Source organism: Mobula birostris, chromosome 18 (genome assembly GCF_030028105.1).
Source record: "Mobula birostris isolate sMobBir1 chromosome 18, sMobBir1.hap1, whole genome shotgun sequence".
Taxonomy (NCBI): domain Eukaryota; kingdom Metazoa; phylum Chordata; class Chondrichthyes; order Myliobatiformes; family Myliobatidae; genus Mobula; species Mobula birostris.
This window is the reverse complement of record NC_092387.1, coordinates 34,707,031-34,718,667: the sequence shown is the minus strand read 5'-3', so window position 1 is coordinate 34,718,667 and position 11,637 is coordinate 34,707,031.

Here is an 11,637-nt window from a genome sequence, read left to right as displayed (position 1 = left end):
TGCAGCGGGTGGTGTTTAGAAAAGTGAGAGTGGACTTGAGTAAACTAGCTCCTGTGAAATCTTGGTAAGTGGATCTAGATTCTTGTAGGAGAACCCAGAGCTGGGGATTGCTGTGGTTTTTTTTTGTGTTGAAAGGTCACCCATTTAGGGAAAGCAAGTTTTTGGTTTCAGATGGTGGTGAGTCTTTGGATCTTTCTTTCTGATGGGGCAGTGGAACGAGAATCTGAATATTTGTAAGACAGAGGCAGATAGATTCCTGATAAGCAATGGGGTGGGATGATGGTAAGCAGCATCTCATATTTGGCTATGCAATAAAGGAGGCCATTTGGTTAATTAAGTCTGTGGCAGCATTTCCAACAGTCACCTTCTCCCAATTAAGTTTCCATTCCATTAAGCTTTCATAGTGTAGCGGTTAGCATAACACTATTGCAATGCTAGGGACCCGGGTTCAATTCCCACCAGAGTCTGTAAAAAGTTCTTACGTTCTCCCTGTGACCACATGGGTTTTTTCTGCGTGCTCTGGTTTTCTCCCACATTCTAAAGACGTAAGAGTTAGTAGGTTATTTAGTCACGTGGATGTAATTGGGTAGTGTGGGCTCATTGGGCTGGATGGCCTGTTACTCTGCTGTATCTCTAAATAAAAATAGAAGTAAATAATTCACGTTAACCTCCTTTCCGACTCCCTTGTCCACCCTGCCACGCACTGATCCACTAGGGGTAATTTAAAGCAGCTGTACGATTTGGGATGTGGAAGGAAACTGGGGCATCTTAATGAAGACATGCAATCACAAGGAGACCATGCAAACTCCACACACAGAGCACGGGAAGGCAGGATTGAACAGGAGTCTCCGGACCTGTGCGGCCTTGGCTCTAAGATCTGCACCACCAGGTCTAGGCAGGAGTGTGGAGTTCAACCGGCAATTAGATCAGCCATGAATGCAGGACAGGTTCAAAGCATCCAGTGACTTCCTCCTGCCCTGTTGTGTTACTGGTGAAGGTAGGGACACTGTTCAGCAGGAAGAGACAGGAAGAGTTGAAACGACCCTTTTCACATTAAGAGCATGCTGCAGGCTTGATGGACTATCTCATTCCTCCTTGACATTTTCCATAACTAACCATGTCATGTAACTAAGTGTCAATTTCAATCATTTCAGTCCTAATGCAGGATTTTGATTCGAAACATTGATAATTCCTTTCCTCCCACAAATTCTGCTAGACCTGCTGGGTTCCTCCAGTAGATTGTTTGTTGACCGATTTCAATCTTAACCCCTCCCTAACATTTCAATTACGTCATGATGATCTCGGTCTTGTGAACTGTTATAGGCACAATACGTGTGTCATAGGGGGCACATCCAATCACTTCTGCCACAAGGGCAAAGACTAGTGAACAGGTCAAACATGGAATGGAAAGTACAGTAAGCAGCCAGTTTCTGTATTGCAAGAGAAAGTCATTCCTGAGAACAGCTGCACAGCAATTATATAGAAACTTCATTTGCAAGGATTCCCAATGGAACTCAGAGAGTTTTGAAACCCTGGATGGATGAGGATTCCTGGCTAATTTTGATGGGACCCATCTCATGTTCTGCCAAGCGAGCAAGTGTTATTTCAGGAATCAAGGGATTTCTATCTCTGCCTAATCCACCACAGCTTTGACTTGCTCTTGCTGCAGTGGCTGTAGATGACAAACTGACATTTCCAGCTATTTTGGGTTTTTCTGAACCAGAAATTAATGCTGTTCACCCAGCGGGTTGTGACAACAGAATGATGGGTTGAATCGACTCCCTCTCAGTGGGTAATGCCATTGATTCTACGAACCTGGTGAAAATCAGCTGCCCTTCAGTACATGAAAGAAGCAGTTATTGTAAAACCAAAGGCAGCAAGCACATCAGATCCAATCTGCTTGGGGAGAAAGCTATCTATATACACAGAATATAGAGAGTGATGTATAGAGAGAGCTGTAAAGACAGATACTTCCTGTACCTAATAAAGTGACTATTGAGTATATGTTTGTGGTCTTCTGCAGATGCAGCCAATTCACTTCAAGTTTTGATGTGTTGTACATTCAGAGATACTTCTCTGCACACCACTGTTGTAATGTGTGGTGATTTGAGTTACTGTCGCCTTCCCATCAGCTTGAACCAGTCTGGCCATTCTCCTCTGACCTCTCTCATTAACAAGACATTTTCACCCACAGAACTCAGAACTGTCGCTCACTGGATTTTTTTGTTTTGGTTTTTCACCATTCCCTGTAAACCCTATTGACTGTTGCATGTGGAAATCCCAGGAGATAAGCAGTTTCTGAGATACTCAAACCACCCCATCTGGCACTAACAATTATTCCATGGTCAAATTCACTTGGATCACTTTTATTTTCCATTCTGATGTTTGGCCTGAACAACTAAACCTCTTGACCATGCCTGCATGCTTTTATGCCTTGAGTTGCTGCCACTTGATTGGCTGATTAGGTATGAGCATTAACGAACAGGTGTATCTAATAAAATGGCCACTGGGTGTACAGTATATTTACTGTATATAGGGAGATAGAGATAGATTTACAAACAGAGAGAGAGAGAGAAGGAAATCCACTCAAAATGCTCATTAGTGTCAGACTAGAGAAACTATGGTCACCACTCCATTTCTATCCATGAATGACCCACTATCATTTTAGTTTGTAGAGCAGCAAAGAAGCAAGGAGTTGGAGACATTCATATATGCTAGATATTGGAGTTCTTAGGAAATGAAGTTAGGGAAGTAGATGAAGTGTAAATTGTACTGAGAACATGAGTTGTAAAGCCCTTGAAAGCGAGCCCATAAATTGTGGAATCAGTTCAGTGTTCAGCTAAGTAAAGTTAGGCATGCTGGTTCAACAGCCTGATGGTTGAGGGGTAATAACTGTTCCTGAACCTGGTGGAGTGGGAAATAAGGCTTCTGTACCTCCTTCCTGATGGCAGAAGTGAGAAGACAGCATGGCTTGGATGGTGGGGTTCTTGACGATGGGTGCTATTTTCTTGTGACAGCATCCCTTGTAGGTGTGCTCAGCATTTCCTGTGATGGACTGGGCTGTACCATCACTTTTGGTATGCTTTTCTGTTCTTGGGCATTGGTGTCTCCATTCCAGACCATGATGCAACAAGTCACGGTAGTCTTCACTGTGAATTGATAGAAGTTTGTCAAAGTTTTAGGTCACATGCCAAATCTGTGCAAACTTCTAAGAAGGTTGAGGCACTACTGTGCCTTCTTTATAATGGCACTTGTATCTGGTCCCAGGACATATCCTCTGAAAAGATAATGCCAAGGAATTTAAAATTAATGACCCTGTTCACCTCCAGTACCCGAATGAGGACAGGCTAATGGACGTCCACTTTCTTCCTCCTGTGTTCACTAGTACTGAACAACAAAGGTGTTGCTTTTTCTGAACACTTTTAGGTATACCTCATGGATTTTGGGCTGCTGATCATGAAAATCACCATGAAATTTCCTATCACACACCATTTTTTAAAATCACCTTATATTTTTTATTTAAATTCATAATTCAAGTCAATTAAAGTGTAGCCCTCAATGTAAGCTGAAAAGGTTTCTATCCTGTGCGGGCATGCTTGGGGATGGCTAGGCAGGGTGGATGCTGCATGGCAGGACAGGATTTACAGAGGCTATAGAAGTATCAAACACACACACACACATACATGTTGTTTTATGCACTGCAATTGCATGCATATTGGTTTGTGATCACATTGATATGCATGTTTTATGCACATAGCGTATTGTGTGCACTCATAATAATCAAGTATTCTATTTTCAGGAGTATTGCGACAGCAAAATGTCTCTTCAATGTTGCAACAGCTGCGATTTTTTTTGTTATATTTGTGGTGAGCATACACTTAAATCTCAAAGGTGGAGCATAACTCCTCTTATTAAAATTTTGGATGTAATCTTGGTGACCAAGACAAAGCCTGGGCTCTTCACATTTGTTGTGCAATATGCACTGTCAATCTTAGAGCGTGGCTCAGAGGTACTTGGAAGTCAATGCCGTTCATTGTCCTGATGATATGGCGAGAGCAGAAGGAGCACGTGACAGACTGCTACTTCTGTATGTCCAGTGTATCTGGGTTCTCTGCTAAAAACAAGAAATCCATTGAATACCCCAATCTCCCTTCAGCCACGAGACCTGTGCCACATGATGATAGTCTTCCAGTACCAAAGCCACCAGAGACATGGAGTCCAGAGGAGGCAGATGAAGATGCCATGATGCATGAGCCTGAAATGGAAAACAACACTGCACCAATACAGATATTGAATCCTGTATATCGAGTGAGTCTCATCTGATAACCCAATCTGAGTTAAATGACCCGGTCAGGGACTTGGGTTTGTCAAAGGCAATAGCACAATTACTGGGTTCAACACTGCATGGATGGAATCTACCGTCATCAGGCACATAAATTAAGATAAAGGATTTTGATATTTGAGAGAGATGTTTGCCAGAATAATTGAAGCCAATACTGAGAAAGGCATTTTTGTTGGTCCACAAATCAAACCAGTCATCAATGGCAGCCAATTCGAAGAACTTCTAGTGGGATCAGAGAAAATCATATGGAAGGTATTCAAGGATGTTGTTGAAAATTTTCTTGGCAACTACAGAGCACCAAACTACTTGCAGCTGGTTGACAGCATGCTTCAAGTATACAAAACCGTGAAGTGCAACATGTCACTAATGATTCACTTTCTGCATTTTCACTTAGAATTCTTCCCTGTAAATCCTGGCACTGTCACCAAGACATTGCCGTCATAGAGAAACGGTTCAAGGGCAATTGGGATCCATCAGTGCTGGCTGATTATTGTTGGACACTTAAGCGAGAGGTCTCAGTACAAATGAAAATCATCAACAAAACATTTTAGCTTCATTAAACCATTGCAAAGCATCAGCACCGTTATGTAATTAAATGCATTATATTCAATAAAAGTTAATTTCTTGTTCTTCAAAATCCTATGTGATAGACGTAGCCCAAAATTATATTAGTGTTCAGCTTCAAGCAGTCTATCATAAACAAAAGAAAATTTCTGAGGAAGCAACAGTTTTGAAAAAAAAAAATTGTTGTCCAGTGTAATCAGCTCTTTGGTTTTACTGATGCAGAGTGAGAGATTGTTGTAGCTGTGGCACCATTCAACCAGGTTTTCAATCTCCCTCTTATATGTCAATTCGTCACCACCTTTGATTTGGCTACAACAGTGATGTTGTCAGTAAGTGTAAGTGTCCTATTGGAGCTGTACTTAGCCTCATAGTTGTAAGTATAATGTGAGTAGAGCAGGAGGCTAAACACATGATCTTGTGGTATACCTGTGCTGATGATGATTGTGGAGGAGATGTTGTTGCCAATCCAAACAGACTGGGGTCTGTCTGTAAGTGAGGAAATTGAGGATCCAATTGCGTAAGGTGGTATCCTTGATTAGTTTCAAGGTGATGATGGTATTGAATGTGAGCTATAATTAATGAAATGTATCCTGATATGTGCATCTTCACTGTGCTATTGTTCCAGGGTTGAGTGAAGTCAATGAAATGGAATCTGCTGTTGACCTGTTGTGACCGTAGGCAAATTGGAATGGATCCAAGTCACTTATCAGGCAGAAGTTGATATGTTTCATGACCAAACTGACAAAGCACTTCATCACGGTGAATGTAAGTGCTGTGGACAACAGTTATTGAGGCAGGGTATTAAGTTCTTCTCGGGCATCGGTGTGGTTGAAGCCTGTTTGAAGCAGGTGGCTACCTCAGACTGCCAGTGAGAGAATAAAGATGTCAGTAAACACTCCAGCCAGTTGATTAGCACAGATCTTCAGGTACAACATCTGAGCCAGATGCTTTCTATTGGTCCAATAGCAGTTGAATATTGTGAATAGTTCTGGGCCCCTTATCTGAGAAAGGATGTGCTGACATTGGAGAGGGTCCAAAGGAGGTTCATGAGAATGATCCCAAGAAAGAAAGGGATAATGTACGAGGAGCATCTAATTGCTTTGGGCAGGTACTCCCTGAAGGAATGAGGGGGATTCTTATTCCAACCAATGAGAAGCTTAGATAGAGTGGATATAGAAAGGATGTTTCCACTAGCTGGGGAGTCTAGAACCAGGTGGCACCACCTCAGAATACAAAGACATCCCTTCAGAACAGAGATGAATATGAATTTCTTTAACTAGAGGGTGGTGAATCTGTGGAATTCATAGCCGCAGATGGCTGTGGAGGGCAAGTCACTGGGTATATTTAAAGCAGAGGCCGACAGGTTCTTAATTAGTAAGAACATCAAAGGTTATGGGGTTAAGACATGAATATGGGTTGAGAGGGAAAATAAATCACCCATGATTGAATGGTGGAGCAGAATTCATGGACCAAATGGCCTAATTCTGCCCTTTCACCTTATGGTCTTATGGTCTAAAATAAAGCAGGAATATTGCTGGTTCTTAAGTAGGTGATGCCCTTTTGGAACATTGAATATATAGTATGACTCTGAATAAAAGATTTGGCCAGATTTGGGAACAGCTTCTTTCCAACTGTGATGAGACTGCTGAACGGATCCTGCCCCGGATCTGGGCCGTACCCTCCAAACATCCAGACCTGCCTCTCAGTTTTTTTTGCACTACCTTACTTTCCTTTTTCTATTTTGTATTTATGATTTATAATTTAAATTTTTATTACACATTTGTATATTTACTATCGATTTGTACTCCAGGGAGCGCGAAGCGCAGAATCAAATATCGCTGTGATGATTGTACGCTCTAGTATCAATTGTTTGGCGGCAATAAAGTAATAAAGTAAAAGTAAAAAAAAAGGAGGACAAAGAGGGACTAGAAAATATCACCATCAGACAGAATTAAGGAAAATCTCAAGGGATTTCTTGAAGTATATTAGGAGCAAGAAGATAATGAAGGAAAGGATAGGACTCAGTAGGAATCAGAGACAACCTATAAGGAAAAACACATTAACTTTGCAAATTTCAGAGAGGGACAGGGATACTTTAGAGCATGTTAAAAGGAGGATGTAGTAGATATCTTAGTGGGTATAAAAGTCAGAAGATCCCCCAGGTCTGTTGAGATGCACCTCAGACCATTTTGTAGGCAAGGGAAGAGATTTCTGCAGCTCCACCTGTTGGATGTAGTAACTCATGTCTTGTCAAGTTCAGAATCAGAATCAGAATCAGAATCAGGTTAATTATCACTGGCATGTGTTGTGAAAGAGAGTTCAATGCAATACATAATATAGAAGAAAAAAGGTAATAAATATATAAGTAAATCAATTACAGTATGTGTGTATTGAATAGATTAAAATCATGCAAAAAGCAGAAATAATATATATATATATATAAAATGAGGTTGTGTCCAAGGGTTCAATGTCCATTTAGGAATCGGATGGCAGAGGAGAAGAAGCTGTTCCTGAATCGCTGAGTGTGTGCCTTCAGTCTTCTGTACCTCCTACCTGATGGTAATAGTGAGAAAAGGGCATGCTCTGCGTGCTGGGGGTCCTTAATAATGGACACTGCCTTTCTGAGACACCACTCCTTGAGATGTCCTAAGTGTTTTGTAGGCTAGTACCCAAGATGGAGCCGATTAAATTTACAACCCTTTGCAGCTTCTTTCAGTCCTGTTCAGTAGCTCCCCGCCCACCCTCCCCAATACCAGACAGGGATGCAGCCTGCAAGAATGCTCTCTACAGTACATCTATAGATATTTTTGAGTGTATTTGCTGACACACCAAATCTCTTCAAACACTTAATAAGTATAGACGCTGTCTCGCCTTCTTTATAACTGCATCGATATGTTGTGATCAGATTTGGTCCTCAGAGATCTTGACACCCAGGAACTTGAAACTGCTCACTCTCTTCACTTCTGATTCCTCTATGAGGATTGGTATGTGTTCCTTCGTCTTACCCTTCCTGAAGTCCAAAAATAGCTCTTTCATCTTACTGACATTGAGTACAAGGTTGTTGCTGCGGCACCACTCCACTAGTTGGCATATCTCACTCCTTTATGCCCTTTCGTCTCCATCTGAGATTCTACCAGCAATGGTTGTATCATCAGCAAATTTATAGATGGTATATGAGCTACGCCTAGCCACACAGTCATGGGTATAGAGAGAATTGCACAGTGGGCTAAGCACACACCCTTGAGGTGCACCAGTGTTGATCATCAATGAGGAGGAGATATTATCAGCAATGCATACAGATTGTGGTCTTCCGGTTAGGAAGACAAGGATCCAATTGCAGAGGGAGGTACAGAGGCCCTCCATGATTACAACTATGGTGATGAAGTGCAGTATAATGAAAAACATGCTTACAGCAACAGCACAGAAAGAGAGGGTCAAACAACACGGTATATAAATCATGACTCATTTATATATAAAATGATATCATACAGTGAAAAGAAAGATAGTGCAAAGCAAGGCCCTCATGCGAAGTTAACACACATAGTTGAACAAGTCCTGCCGAAGGGTTTTGGCCTGTCACGTCAGCTGTACTCTTTTTCTAGATGCTGCCTGGCCTGCTGAGTTCCTCCAACATTTTGTGTGGTGCTCAGACATAGTTGAAAACAAGTCCATGGATTGTGCAAGAGGTAGTGTTCTGTCACCGAGGTAGGATTAGTGTTGTGCACGTTGATTCAAGAACCTAACCATGGCAGGAAAACAGACATTCCTAAATCTGATAGAGTGGCACTTCAGATTTCTGGACCTCTTGTCTGATGCAGCATCGAGAAGAGGGCTTGATCCAGATGATGGGTTTCTTCATTTTAGGTAGTGTATTTCTGAGGCAGAGCCTCCTGTAGATGCTGTCAGGAGGGTTGTGTCTGTTATGGACTGGGCTGAGCTCAGCTGTTCTCTGTAGCCTCTTGCATTTCTGTGAATACAAAGTTGTGAAGCAACCAGTCTTTGAAGAAGCAAGAACGTTTGTTGATATGCCAAGTCTCCTTAAGCTTCTAATGAAATTCTCCGTCTACCTTTGTCTAATGATAAATCAGCCTTCCCCTAGGTCAGTGCCTTCATTTCTGCATCACAATTATTCTTTTCCTCAAAAGTTAGATATAATTTTTAAATCTCTTTTAGCCACAGGTGAAATAGCAAATGCCAGCTTTATTCAAAAGGGGCAGCAGGAATAGTTGAGGCAATTATAGCCCTTAAGTCTAACATCAGTAGTAGGGAAGCTATTGGGAAGGGTAATGTACACTTGGAAAGAAAGGATGCAAGAAAGCATAGTGTTGTTGGTGGCAATCTGATCTGACTGATGTCACCACCAGGTTCAAGAGCAGTTACAGGTACTTCCTTTTAACCATTCAGTTCTTGAACCAACTGGCAAAATCCTAATGACTGCGGTTTAACAACACTATGCACTTTGCACTAAAATGGGTTTTGATTTTTTGTTGTTCAAATAGTGTTTACTTAGAAAAATGGTGCATAATTTATGTTTTTCTTGTCAATGTTGCTTTCATGATACAATGTTTTAACATTGTACTTGTGCATATGAAAATATCCTCAACTTTGACTTCTGAAACTTACAAGAAAGTAACTATATATTTATAAAATTGTCCTTATTTTGATTGAAATACTAGCAGGTACATTAATGGTGGAGAGGTGATGGGATTTGCAGAGGGAATTTGAAAGTTCAATTCATGGCCATCAACTGTATATCACTCCTTGGCAGGATTAGACCCAGATTTTCAATAGAATGCTACTTCTTTCAGCTGATCAGTAACTTCCCAGCTGCTGAGCACTGTAGTTTTAAAAGTGCATTTGTCATCAGTGACTGAGCCACAGTGATGTTTTACAAAATGTACTACAGTTGAGCTTTGATGAAATCAGAGAGGATCAAGTTTCAAGCCATCACTCCTGCCAGAGGCCAGCCCAAGTAGAGTCCCACACCTGACATCATTTCTAGAAAATAGCAATCAGGAGTTTGCAGCTTTCTCATTGACAAATCCTGTTGAGTGTGAGTGGGCACAATGACCAGGAAAGCACACCAGTACTTCTACTTCCATAGAAAGCTAAGGGAATTTGGCATGCATCCAACAGCTCTCACCAATTTTTACAGATGCACAATAGAAAGCATTCCTTCCAGATGCAGTATGGCTTGGTATGGCAACTGCTCTGCCCTAGACCACATCATTGCAGAGTTGTGGACACAACTCAGTCCATCACAAAAACCGGTCTCTTCTCAATTGTCCCCCTCCACACTCTCAGTGCCTCAGGAAAGCAGCTAATATAATTAAAGACCCCAGTCATTCTCTCTGCCCCCACCCCTACCACCACCAGGCAGAAGGAACAAAAGCACCAGTCAGCTCAAGATCAGCTTCTATCCCACTGCTATAAGATCCTTGAACGGATCTCCTGTATGTTTAAGAAAAACTCTATCTTTCAGTCTACCTTGTCATGGTCCTCCTATCTTATTTAAAGTTTCTTATATCTTGTATCTTATTTATATCTGTGTTACACTTCATCTGTAACTCTAACACTGCATTTTGTTACTGCTTCTCTCTTGTAATACCTCAGTCATATTTATGATCTGTCAGGATGGCAAGCAATATTACACTCACCAATCAAAACAGTTACCAATTAGATTGAAATAACTTTCAGATCATGGTATAATTTGAAGTATTTATGTTGATGTGAAGCATTTTTAAGGTGAAATAAGCACAAAGGGCCAGATATTTATGTTATTTATTGAGATACAGCATGAAATAAGCCCTTCCGGCCATTGAGCAAAGCCACCAGCAATCCCCTAATTTAATCCTAGCCTAATCACAGGCCAATTTAAAATGATCAATTAACCTACTAATCGGTATATCTTTAGACTATGGGAGGAACCCAGAGCACCCGGAGGAGCCCCACATGACCATGGGGAGAACATACAAAATCTATACAGGCAGCAGCGGGAATTGTGCCTGTGTCACTAATACTGTAATCACTGTGCCAACACCCTGTGAATTTCCTTGTACCATTTTACTGCATTAATGCCATTGCAACTATAGTTGGCTTTCAGTATTGCTGCTTACACATCTGTGCATTGCATTACTAAGTCTTGACTATCTTCCTAGTGCCACAATACATCTTGGTGTCTTAACACAGGGCCAATAAGTTTTACCAGTTACCAGCTACATTTAAAGACAGTATTTGTAACATGATTGGATACCATGAACTCTCTACTTTGATTACTTTCTACATCTTTGTGCATCTCTTCCACTTCACTTTGCATCTGCACTCCTGCCCAAGCTTTCTGTAGACATTTGACCACTTCTTTTTCTGACTGTTGCTTCTGAAGTAACAAAAATATTTCCTCTGACTCTCCCTGGATCACCTCAAAGGCCGTCAACTTTCCTATGACTGTTTTCAGTCTGTCTTGTTCAACTGCCTTAGGCTGACATTATTTCTGTACTTGCTGAGACAGAAGGCCCACAAGGGGCTTTTGGAGTTTCTGAGCTGTGTCCACATTGCAATGTAGTTCTCACTTCAAGCATCCCTCTAAAAACTGCTTAAACTGGGCCTCAGGCTGGATGGCTTGGAACTGGAAGGTGGAGGGAAGCTGAGGAAATGGAGAGGGTTAGACAAGCTGACTGGAAGTGGAAGAGGATCCAAGAAGGAAGGTAGTGAGTGTAGCAGGAAGAAGTTCT